General features: G+C 42.7%; 1 protein-coding gene across 13 annotated transcripts in view; it reads left to right on the top strand.

Moving 5' to 3' along the window:
• Window positions 1–769: 769 nt before the first annotated feature.
• TNRC6B (trinucleotide repeat containing adaptor 6B) overlaps window positions 770–11,021 on the top strand; it is a 118,503-nt gene continuing 108,251 nt past the window's right edge. For 12 of the 13 annotated variants that reach the window (XM_072923376.1, XM_072923378.1, XM_072923375.1 and 9 more), the window contains exon 1: window positions 857–995. The gene's annotated coding sequence lies outside the window, so the exon portion shown is untranslated. Of the gene's footprint in view, window positions 996–11,021 lie in introns of all 13 variants that reach the window. The other variant, XM_041713527.2, reaches the window with a different exon arrangement.

The raw sequence follows: 11,021 nt of genomic DNA, 5'->3' as shown, positions 1-11,021 counted from the left end.
GAGCTTCGCGAGCTGCATGACTGACACCTATCCTGCCCAATAGCTGTCGCGCGGGGGCGGGACGAAGCGGAGATGTCGCTTGGGGCGGCGGGCAGTGTGGCGCTGGTGCCGTGTCGCGGCGCCGCTGATCGGCTGCAGCCGCGGCCATACGCGCTATCGCCTGTGCCCGTCACGGCGCCCCGCCCGTGCGGCCGGCACATGAGTGCACAAACTGACGTAACCTCGCCTCGGCTGAGGAGGGTTCCAGCGACAGCCGCGGAGCGCGGCTCGGTGGGCGGGTCTCCGCGCTGTTACGGTGTAACGGGTACATTCCTTCTCTGATGGAGTCGGAGGGTGCGACCCACAACCCAATCCGTAGGGCGGAAGGGCGGGACAAGTAGAAGCGGGCGGGCGAGTGCCCCATTTAAGGGGCAAATCTCGCAGCTAACTGGCAGAGGAAGAAGGGGCGGGAGCCAGTGAGAGATGTGAAGGGGGGCAACGCTAACCGGTGACAGCCAGCAAATGCAGCCAATCAGTGAGCGTGTAGTGACGCGAGAACCCAATCAAAAGGGCCGAGGGGCGTTGCTCCTGTGTGATTGATGTGCGTCCTGGCTAATGGACGGAGAGGTCCCCGAGACTCTTCCCAATGGGCAGCGTGAAGGGGCGGAAAGGGGAGCGGAAGGAGAAGACGAGCGGGTAGAACGACCAATCAGCGTGGGGGTCGGCGGGGCGCCGTCCAATGGGCGGTGCGAGGGGCGGTGCGGGGGCGTGTCCCGGTGTGTTTGGGTTCGTGCTCCTCGGGGGAGGGAGAGACGGCGGCGAGGAAAGTTTGGTTTTGTTTTTTTTTTTCCCCTCCCGGTGGTGTTTTTTGGACGGCGCCGGCGGAGCGGGGGGGGGTACGCTTTTCGCAGCTTCTTCGCCTTTTGCTTCCTGGGGTTCGTGTTTCCCGGGCGGGCGGAGCCGCCCCCGGCACTGAGAAGAACGGGGGCTCAGCGCACCGCGGCGGCGCCTCGGCGGTGAGTACGGGACGGGCCCCCCACCTATTCCTCATCCCGGCTCCCGCCGTGGGACTCCCTGGGAGCCCTTCCCGCCTTGCGGACCCTCGCGCCGCCTCTGAGGGGCCTCTGGCGCCGGGCCGCGGTGCCGCGGGGCGGGGGAGGGACGGGGGGGCCGGGCCGGCGGGAGGGGCCCCGAGCGGCGGCGGCTCAAGGGCGCTGCCCCGGCGGCGGTGGAGCGGCTGCTGCTCCCGCCCCGAGCCCGCCGAGCGCCTGTCCCGGGGCGCAGCCGGGCGAGCGCTGCCCCCTCCTCGCCTCACGTGCGGCCGCTGTTCGCCGCGGCTGCGCCCCGGTGTCCCCCACCGCCCCCTCCTGCTCCACACTGGGCCCCGGGGAAGAGCCGCCCTCCCGCCAGATCACCCAGGCCGGGCAGGAGGTACGGCGGCGGAAACACTCCGAGGAGCCCTTGTGTGGATGGGGAATAAAAGTGCTTTAGTGTGGGGACAGAGCCGAGGTTGCGTTGGTACCGCTGCAAACCGCGCTGGATGAGTGGAACGTGAAGCATCACGTTCCACTAAAATGTGTGTGTCTCTGTGTGTGTGTGTGTATGTGATGGTGGGGTGGGAAGAGTGACCGTGTTCAGAGGTGTGTCCTTGAGGGGGAAAGTTTCCCCAGCTGTTTGTAGCAAAATGAGGGAATGTTTGTTTCTGGAGACGCTTCGCTGCCTGTGGATAAGCGCTGCTTGCAGCGTGGTATCTTGCAAGCTCAGATCCGCTTTATGAAAGTGTATGTAGGAGGGATCTACTACAGCATACAGCTGAGGCTTGTTGAATAAACCGAAGACTCCACAAAGTGTTTTCCTAGCTAAAGCAGAGATGCTTACTGATGTAAACAGTACTTGTTTTTCTATGGTAACGTTTCACTAACTTCATGAACATTTGTTAAAATACCTCTTTGTAAAGTTAACTTTTTGTTGTTTTTACAATACATTAATTACTATTTTTAAATCATGACTCGCTGGAGTTCAGTTTACAACCTCTGCAAAAGGTACGACGTTGTCGTTGACGTCAACAAACGTCACGTTTACAACCTCTACAAAAAGTGTGACTTTTTGTGCAAAATAGTGAGTCGGTCTTTGGGGGTTGTACAGCTCTGTATTTGAAAGGTCTGTTTCTAGTGTTTTCCAGTAATATCGCTATCCATATGAGTGGATTTTGGAAATTAGTTCCTGCTACAAGTGTTGTAGAGGTGATAACTTCGGTTTATAGGGTTATTAAATATGTGCACAAGTTCAAGCAGCTGTATAGTTAGTTTGCCCACAGTGAAGTTGCTCAGCAATCCCCTCCTCTCCTGTGGTGACTCTCTAAGGGTGCAGATTCCTTGGAATGCGCGCTGTTGAAATGTGAGTGAATGCTCTCATCTGCTGCATTACCCAAGGCCCCGAGCTAAAAGTTCCAGTTTTTCTGCAGAAGCCGTGGGTAGTGCAGGGTCTGCTGGGTCGATGTATCTCGGGGGAGGGGTTTGCAGGAGTGACTTTTCACCTGAGTTTTACTGACTTGCAGATGTAACAAGACAATTCCTCAGCGAAGAAATCACCCTGCAAAAAGTTAAGGCTGGCGATGGGGGAAGGGAGCCCAGAGCGATGTTAGCTGTGTGTTATACTTTCTCCTGTGAGGTTTTGGGGCAGTAAGGTACAGGCACATCTGTCTTGGTAGAGAGTAGGTGAGGTCATCATTAGACATTTATCTTGTTTAGCTATACTGCATGTGGGCTGATGGGCAAAATGTTATTGGGATGCTTACAGGGAATCACCTAAATCCTGTAATATGGAAGTACTGGTAAAAATGTAACGATAAACCAGTCAGTGTCTCTTGATTAGGCAGACTTTTGAATTAACGCATTATTCTGGTTTCTGTATACCTGCAAATTTAGCTAGAGATCTACACTTTCATTTAAATAATAAGTTCAAACGTTTGGATATAGAAGTCTTGACAAAGCTTAATCTGCCAGAGTTTGTGTGATTGACTAGTCCAATAAAATATTTAGGTTGAGTGTGTGTCATGGCTTTGCTTGGTGATGCTTATTTCATCGTTAAAACTTGATGTTGGAGGATGACTTCAGAGGAGGAAGCTTTAGGAGAGAATTTTGTGTAGCTCTGAGGTATTGTATTTTACCTTAAATCTGCCTCCTATCATAGCATGTAAGAAATTAGAAATTTTTTTTTTTTTGCAGAAGTAATGCATAATTAAAATCATATGTAGAGATGGCTGCATCCTGAACAGTGGGATGAATAGCTGCAGCCAGAATGATGGAAAGAACTGAAGGACTGCTATAAAATTAGTCATTTGAAAATATGTTCAAATGGGGTTTGTTCTCTGGGATTTTTGAGGTTTTTTTTGTTTATTTTTTTCCCCTCCGGTAAAGCTGGTGTATTTCTGCTCACAGAAGAGATTGGATTTACAATTAAGCAGTATGAACTGGAGATCATAGAATAAGTCTAAGAAGCTTAGTTATTGACTTGAATGAGTTTATTAATAGTTGCTTAATGGTTTGGTTACTCTATTTTCCATTTTCTGCAAAATGCTTGGATGCAGTTTGTTCTAGTCACTTACCGCCATTATTGTGTTTATTTTCTTGGACATCTTTATACATAAATATTGTCTGCTTTGTGCAGTAATAACAAGTAATAGTAATTTTCCAGTTTCTTTGCAATGGCTTTCGTCAGTCATTGCTCATAGTGCTGCTATTAGATTCATGAAATCTGCAATACTTCTACTTACAGCATACCTAGCATCTTACAGCTATTCAGCTCTTTATCATTAGTTCTTATTTTTCATTCAGCCTTAACCAGTGTGTAATTGGGGTCAGCAGATGCATTTTTGTGAAGAACTGGCATTGTTTATTTTCACGGAATAAATTAAACGTGTTTAACACATAGATCAAGAAGGGAAATACCTGATAGTAGCACGTATGTACCATTGGTTTTCTTTAAAGCTTAAAGTTTTCTGTTACCTCAGTGCTTATAAAATGTATTAGCTCTGGATTTGCTTTTAATGGTCTGTTTCTTGCATTTTCAGAAATTTTAATCATGAAATGTTTCACTATCTTAGGGAAAGAATAGCAAGGGAATGTCAGTCTTCCATTCTAATTGCAAGAACCCAGTAAACAGTAACATACATTTCTAATAGTTTGACCAGTTGTGGTAAAAAATATATGTATTCTTGCTAACAGTCTTCCTTAGCTTAGCATTTACTGTCTTTCTCCATTTTCAGATAAAACATATGCGATAAGGTGCTTGTTCTTAACTGCAAACAGTGTGGAATATGGACTGAAGAATTTATGTTAATTTCTTGTGAATCCAAACTTAACTTCTGGCTACTATCTGCTAATAAAAAATAGGGGCACTTTTGGGTACTTGGGCCAGCTGTCACTGTCAGACAAGTAGTTGCCTGCTGGTATTTCAGCTTGCGAGGTGACCGGGGTGAGAGTAATCACGATATTCTGATTGCTGTTCCCTGTCCCTTTCAGTAGATAATAAAACTCTTATATTTTCTTACATTTGTCTTCTCTTCATGCCTTCTTTGTGTTGCACTTCTACTCATTATTTTTATTTCTTCCGAGAAGTAAACATGCTTTGCTGCAAGGTGTTGGATTCACTTATTTTTTCTCCTTTAGAGCTGTAGGCAGTGAGTATGTTAAATTTGTTTTTTCCCTTTGCTTTCTTATAGCGGTTAGAGGGAGAGGGTGTTTTTGCACTTATTATGGTTAGCATCATGTTGTAGGGGAATGTTCTGAGGTTTTAAAGTTTTCATCAGCCTAAGGGTTGTGGTTGGAGTTTGGATGTTCTCCGTGTTTACCATGTAGTGAGCTATGGAGATGACCTTTTCCAGTTTCAGCTAGTCAGTACGGATTGCATTTCTGGGCCCTGCCAGCTTTAGTAGTTCTGAAATTGGATATCATGCATGTATTTCCTGATTTAATGTCTGTGGATCAGAAAAAAACTCTATAGTTCCTCTGTGAGAAAATCTGGGAAGCAAGTTAATGTTCTATTGAGACACTTTAAATTTTTAAAAATATCTACTTAAAAAAGTAAAATGGATCTGAAAGCAGCTCTTAGTCAGTTTAGCTTTTAATCTGTGGAGCAACATCCTGCTTGTCAGGAGAAATGGGAGGTATCATAAGGTAGCACTTGTGCTGCATGCTACAGAATACTAGTCACAATAAATGTGTAAAAAATAACCTGGAAGTTGGTATATTTTGACCGTGTTAGACAGAAGATGGGAGGCTGGAAAGCTGATTAGCAGAAGAAATTATAAGAAGCAGAGTTGCAAAACAAAGAGTTGATAATTTTAGATAGCCTGACAGAGGATTAGTCAAAAGGTGATACAATGATATCAGTTGCTTCTATGAGGGGAAGTTCTCTAATCCATCTAAATGAGTAATGAAGTAAAAGTCATTTATGTTTTTACTTGCATTTAATTTCTATACTTTTATCACAGCTCTTGACAGTGTCATAAAAAGTGCTATAAATAAAAACAACCTGGCAGAATTTTTCAGTAGTGTATTGGGTTTTTCATTAGTAAAGTCTGTTCTGTCACAGGAGAAATTTATGCCCTTTTATTTGGTAGTAGTCTACAAAGAACACAGTTTTTGCAAGTACTGTTGGCTTTCTTCTGGTAAGTTTGAAGATTTTTTCAGAATCTAGCTTCTGTTTTGCTTGTTAGAAATGCTTCTTCCTGTTCCTCTGATCATCTTGTATCCTAGGGTTGCAGGGGCTTTTTTCCCTACTTGAGTCCCTCTTTATTACCACAAACACTGGTTGTACCTGCAGTACTCTGATGTGTTGTTCACATGGCAAAAGCAGACTTGGTGAGAGAATTTCACTAGTTCAATTAAATGTAGGATTTTAAATGCAGAAGCTGAATGTTTGGAAAGGTGTTTACTGCCTTTCTTGTTTTAGGGTTGGTCTGCTAGGTCTTCACATGGTCAGAGCTGAGGAACTGCTGGGCTGCTCCATGGCAATCTCATTACCAACTTCCCTGGCCCTGTGACCTCTCTGCATTAGTCTCACGATAGGAAACCCATCTCTGGGGAATAGAAGGAACTCTGCAGGGACTTGCCAGTCTACTGTGGACTAAATCTATTTTGGCTTTAGGGTGATTCACCAATGATAATAGGAGGAGATCCTCTTGTGTCACTGCTTTTACAGTGAAGAGATACAAATTACTCAGCACTTTGGGGTCAGTGTCGTCTAGTTAGGAACTTCTGTGTCTTTGGAGCAGAAGAGACCCAGGTTGTCCAGCTCTTCTCCTGGACATTTGAGAACCTTTTAGCTCTCTCCTGGGACATTTGGGTTAGAAATAATCAGATATCTCTTTCTGGAGGAGGTGGAAGTGCCACAGAGTACATTTTATTTTCTTATTACAGCTGACAGTATATTCTGCTTTTTATGCAGCAGTACAGTAACTTAGTGATTTAAAAGCTTTTCTTGAAGGTAGATTTTGTAGAAGATTAAATCACTTATACACTCACATACTTTACCTTTACAGTGAAACACTATTTCAAACCTCTGAGGTTTCTGTTGCTTGCACACTGTGACTTGAGAAACCATAAGTTAATAGTATCAGAGGGTACAGCTAGCATGAGAAATTATGAGGAACTTGGGTAAAAGCATTAGGATAATATTTTGATTTTAAAAAATTGCCTCTGAGAAAGAGAATATGTCCCCTCACCCCAGGTTCTTACAAAGATCAAAATATATTTCAGAACGAATTTCGATCCATCCTTGATCTGAAGCAGCCCAAAATCCCTTTAAGAGAGAAGGCCATAATACATATTGTTCTAAATAGTTGCTTTAAAGCATTTTCAGCTACTTTTATGGGGTTTAGTATCTTTCTTTGTGACCCTCTCTGGGATTTTTATGTATTGAGTTTTTTTCCTGGATGTATCAGTGTTATTATAACAGCATTCTTACATTGCTGTAAATATAGCAGTTTCACTCTGTGTTGGGAATGTGTTTATTCTGATAACGATGTTTGGGCCTTTTATTTTGGAGTTTTTGTTTGTTTTTTAAGTTCCACTTGACTGCTTCAAGTAAGGAGCTAAAAAAAGAGTGCTTTGGCACCAACGTGTGTTTATGAAGGATATTTTACTGTTACAGCCATTGTAATTTAAATTTGTATCGTTCCATATATATTTTGATTCTGGGGAAACTTTGTTTAAGGTTAAATTTTTAGTGTTTTTGTTTGTCAAATGGCTGAGATTCTGCATTATCAGGTTTGAGTTGTGTTGTATCAGATGCCTATTCTGGCAAATTAAAAATGCAGATGAGTCTTCTTTTGAAGAGAACAAAAATGAGAGTCAAGCAACAGTGCTTATTTGTGACTGTTCATTAAGATTAGTATGATTTTTCATTGACACTGCAAAAAAAATCAATACTTAACATTTTCTCACATTTGAAATGGATTCTCACATTTAAAATGGATCTTGTATTTATTATTCCCTATAATGCTATAGTATTTCCCTGCCCCTCATAATAAATGTCTTTTTCGTGATTTCATACATGCTCAGCCTTGCCTTCAAGACAAGGTGGGATAGTAAAGCTAAAACTGAGTTTTTATTATTGGAGCTGGGCTTTTTGCTTGGATAAATGTTTAGGTGCTTCAGGATCTGCTTGTCTACTTTCTGCAGCTGGTGTGGTAGCAGCCAGAAGAACAAGTGTAGATTTTAGTTAGTGTTCAATGTTTCTGCTATATTTAATAAAAGCTTAGGGGAAGTTTTCTTTTGTTTCTGATGGCACTCACTTTGCAATAAAATACATCTTCCCCCTTTCAAGTACCATTTAGCAGAGCTAGGCTTTTCCACATATTTTTTAAACTCCATAGTTGTTGTAGATTAGCTGTCTATAATTTTATTTGCTTGGCCTTTTTAATTTTTAGGGTACTCAGAGGCACAACCAAAACTGGTTGATAATACTTTCATTTGTTGGAAGTTTACTGTTCTGGTTCTTTCATATTCAAAGTCCAACTTTCTCTTCCCTGTCCGTGGCAATTTATGTATTGTGGAAAATAGATTCATATTGAGAGAAGCTTCCTGTTGATTGAAAACTAAATTAGACAGCGGAGAAAACAGATAGAAGTCCCATTGTATCAAATACTTTTTAACATTGTCTAATAAGCAAAGGAAAATGCTCCTGACAGTGTTACATTGTGGTGGCCTGAGGGCAAGAATACAGTGACATAATTAGTCCGTTCCCTCTCCAGCCCTAACCCTGTACTTAACCAATGCTGGAAAATGTTGCTTTCACCAGTTGAAGGTAACTAGATAAACTGGCACTGCCTTGTGTATGGATACTGTATATCAGCTTATCTCACCCCTGCCACAGCTGGGTACGTAAATAAACTGAAAGTAATTTTAGTCTTACAAAGTTTGGACAAAAAATAATTGAGTTTTTGTGTTACTGCATTTTCATATTTAATAAAAGATAAACAAGAAGTAACATGCAAGTGAAGAACGTTCAAAACTAGGAGCAAATTTCTAGAGTTGGGTTTTTAAATGTGGTCTGAGAGCTTGACAGTGAAAATCAGTTGTCATGTAGTTCAAGTAGTAGCCTAAACGCAGATGTTTTTGGTTGCAATAGTAAACTGCGTTACTTTTCTTTTAAATACCACTTTCAGAAGAAATAAGATGAGAAAGTTGAAGAGCTCTTTTTATGCCAAAAGGCTGAACCTTTAGGGCCCCAGCCTCACATGTAGTTGAGCAGGTCTGAAGCTTTTCTTGCACATAGTTCCAAATTCAGTAGTACTAACTAAACATGTTCAGCAAAGATTGCAGTGTTGAGGACTAGCATTGTATCAGTAATAATTTGCATTGTGTTTTTAAATTTATAAATTAGCCACAAAAATGAGTGTGTTGCCTCATTTATTTGAAGAAAAAGCTTTGTTGACTATAAAGCAGATTTTTGAAAATTAGTTTCCTGTTCCTTTCTTAGGTGCTGAAATAGCTGAAAAGTACAATTCAGACTGATGTCATGCTATAAATATTGATGAAGTTCTACTTGGCAGCTGGCTCTGTTCAAAGTTGGTTTGCAATTATAGTTTAGAATTATTTGCTTAACAACTCTGCATTTGTTTTCTTTGACAATAATAGTGCTAAGATCTTGGACTTCTCTGCATGTATAACCATGTTAGTGAGAAGTCAAAATGTCCTTGTATAAGAGAACCTCTCTCTTATTAATCATTAGATGTGAGGTAAATATGGAACATTATTTTGGAAAATTTCAGGGTGTAAGCTGAAAGTAAATTTAAAAATCAGAAAAAGCAGATTGTGACTTAAGCTTCATTCTCTGTCACACTCCCCTGGCCTTCCTCCTGGCTGTGTCCTGGCTCAGCCTGACCATAATCTTCTGCCTGAGGCTGCATTACAGGGTGCAGTGCGAGACCTAGAGCCTTTCTGGGCAGCAGGGGATGCCTGTCTGCCTTCATGGCTGCTGGAGGACTTAGCACCAGTATTGCCATGCCAGTGTGAATTCCTTAACAACACAGCTCTTACTGTAAAAGCAAACAAAGCAAAAGGATAGTTTAACACAGGAAACTTTGATACTCTTCCAATTGCATACAGGAAGATTGGAAGAACTAGATAGTTTGAAAGGCACGGTATCTTCCAATCCTGTCCTGCACGTGAATGATTTTTAGTAATGTTGGCTTTAGCTCTTGTAATTGCTGCTGTCAATAAGCAGCGCTCCCCCCTTCCCCTGCACACGGCTGCTTACCACCTTATCAGTTTTAATTTAGTTACTGCTGCTGGGTTTGATAAACATGCTGCTGTATGGGACTTGATGAGTGTTACTGGTGTTTCGAAAGGAAACCTTCGATCTTGAGTTGATTTTAGTGGTATGAATAATCTGACAGGATGATTCTGTTGGGATTATCAGCAGTAAAGGAGTTATTTATAGCTTTCAGGTTTAAAGCTGAGCTGTTGAGAAGCAGGCTTCTCACTCATCACAACGTTTTGCTTAAGATGGAAAAAAATGCTTCATGTTTCTGGTCTAGTATAACATCCACTCTTCACCTCTCCTTAGAAAACTCCGGTCCACTGCTCCAGCAGTGTTGAATCCTTGGGATGCTGGTATACAGGGATTGCTGGCATTTTGAGCATGTTGATTGTGGGCCATTTTTGCCACTGGCGCACCATTAAATGCCATGATAGTTGTGATACTTATGGTAATGAATGCTTTTGTGCCACTGGGATTCCCGGCATTGCTACTGTTACAAGTAATGGCAGCATTAGCAGTGTGACTAGTCCTTTTCTGTGCCTGAAACCCATAATTTGCAAGACCTAATAGAACCAGATATGAACAATTGAAAAGAATGGTTGGTTTGTTTTTTTTTTTAAGTGATAGTTTGTTTCCAACTTTGCAAAAAAATCTCTTGAGTGAGTTAAACTTTGATGTGGAGTGTAAAAAGCAGCTGGTATTCTCAACTCACGATGTTTTAATTCCTTGCTGCTCTAGGTACCACCATAACTTTCTTATGTGTAGTGAATGTAATTCGCGCCTATTATAATATGGTATATGTAATATTTAGTATTTTTTTGGGAAACACACGTCTGCATTAGAAGCTGCCCCCACACAGGTAAAACTCAGTCTACGTTAAAACCTCATTTGCAAGCAAATGTCTGTGGATTGTCCGGAGATGGGCTGTATCTTGAAGCCACACGGGGAGCCCGGGCGCTGATCGTCGCGTCAACGACCCGAGACTGATACCATGAAAATCCTCCGGACCGATGCATATGAATGCCTGATCCCCGTAACTACATCAGGAGATTCATCAACACCCGACACTAGATTGTTCCACCCCAACGCCAAGAAAAGAAATTTCTTCAACGTTTGTGACTCTGAATGGGAAGAAAAGGACTGATTGCGGAAACCCTGGCCTCGGGTGGAATTTTCCCTATAAAAGCCGTCTGTTCCAAAAAGGTGGTGTGTGGGCATAGAGGGACCCTCTGCTGAGGCTGACTACTTTGTGACACACCCAGTGCCGACCCCGG

The sequence above is a fragment of the Taeniopygia guttata genome, chromosome 1A (assembly GCF_048771995.1).
Source record: "Taeniopygia guttata chromosome 1A, bTaeGut7.mat, whole genome shotgun sequence".
Taxonomy (NCBI): domain Eukaryota; kingdom Metazoa; phylum Chordata; class Aves; order Passeriformes; family Estrildidae; genus Taeniopygia; species Taeniopygia guttata.
The sequence above is the reverse complement of the archived record's forward strand: the minus strand, read 5'-3'. Positions and strand labels throughout refer to the sequence as shown.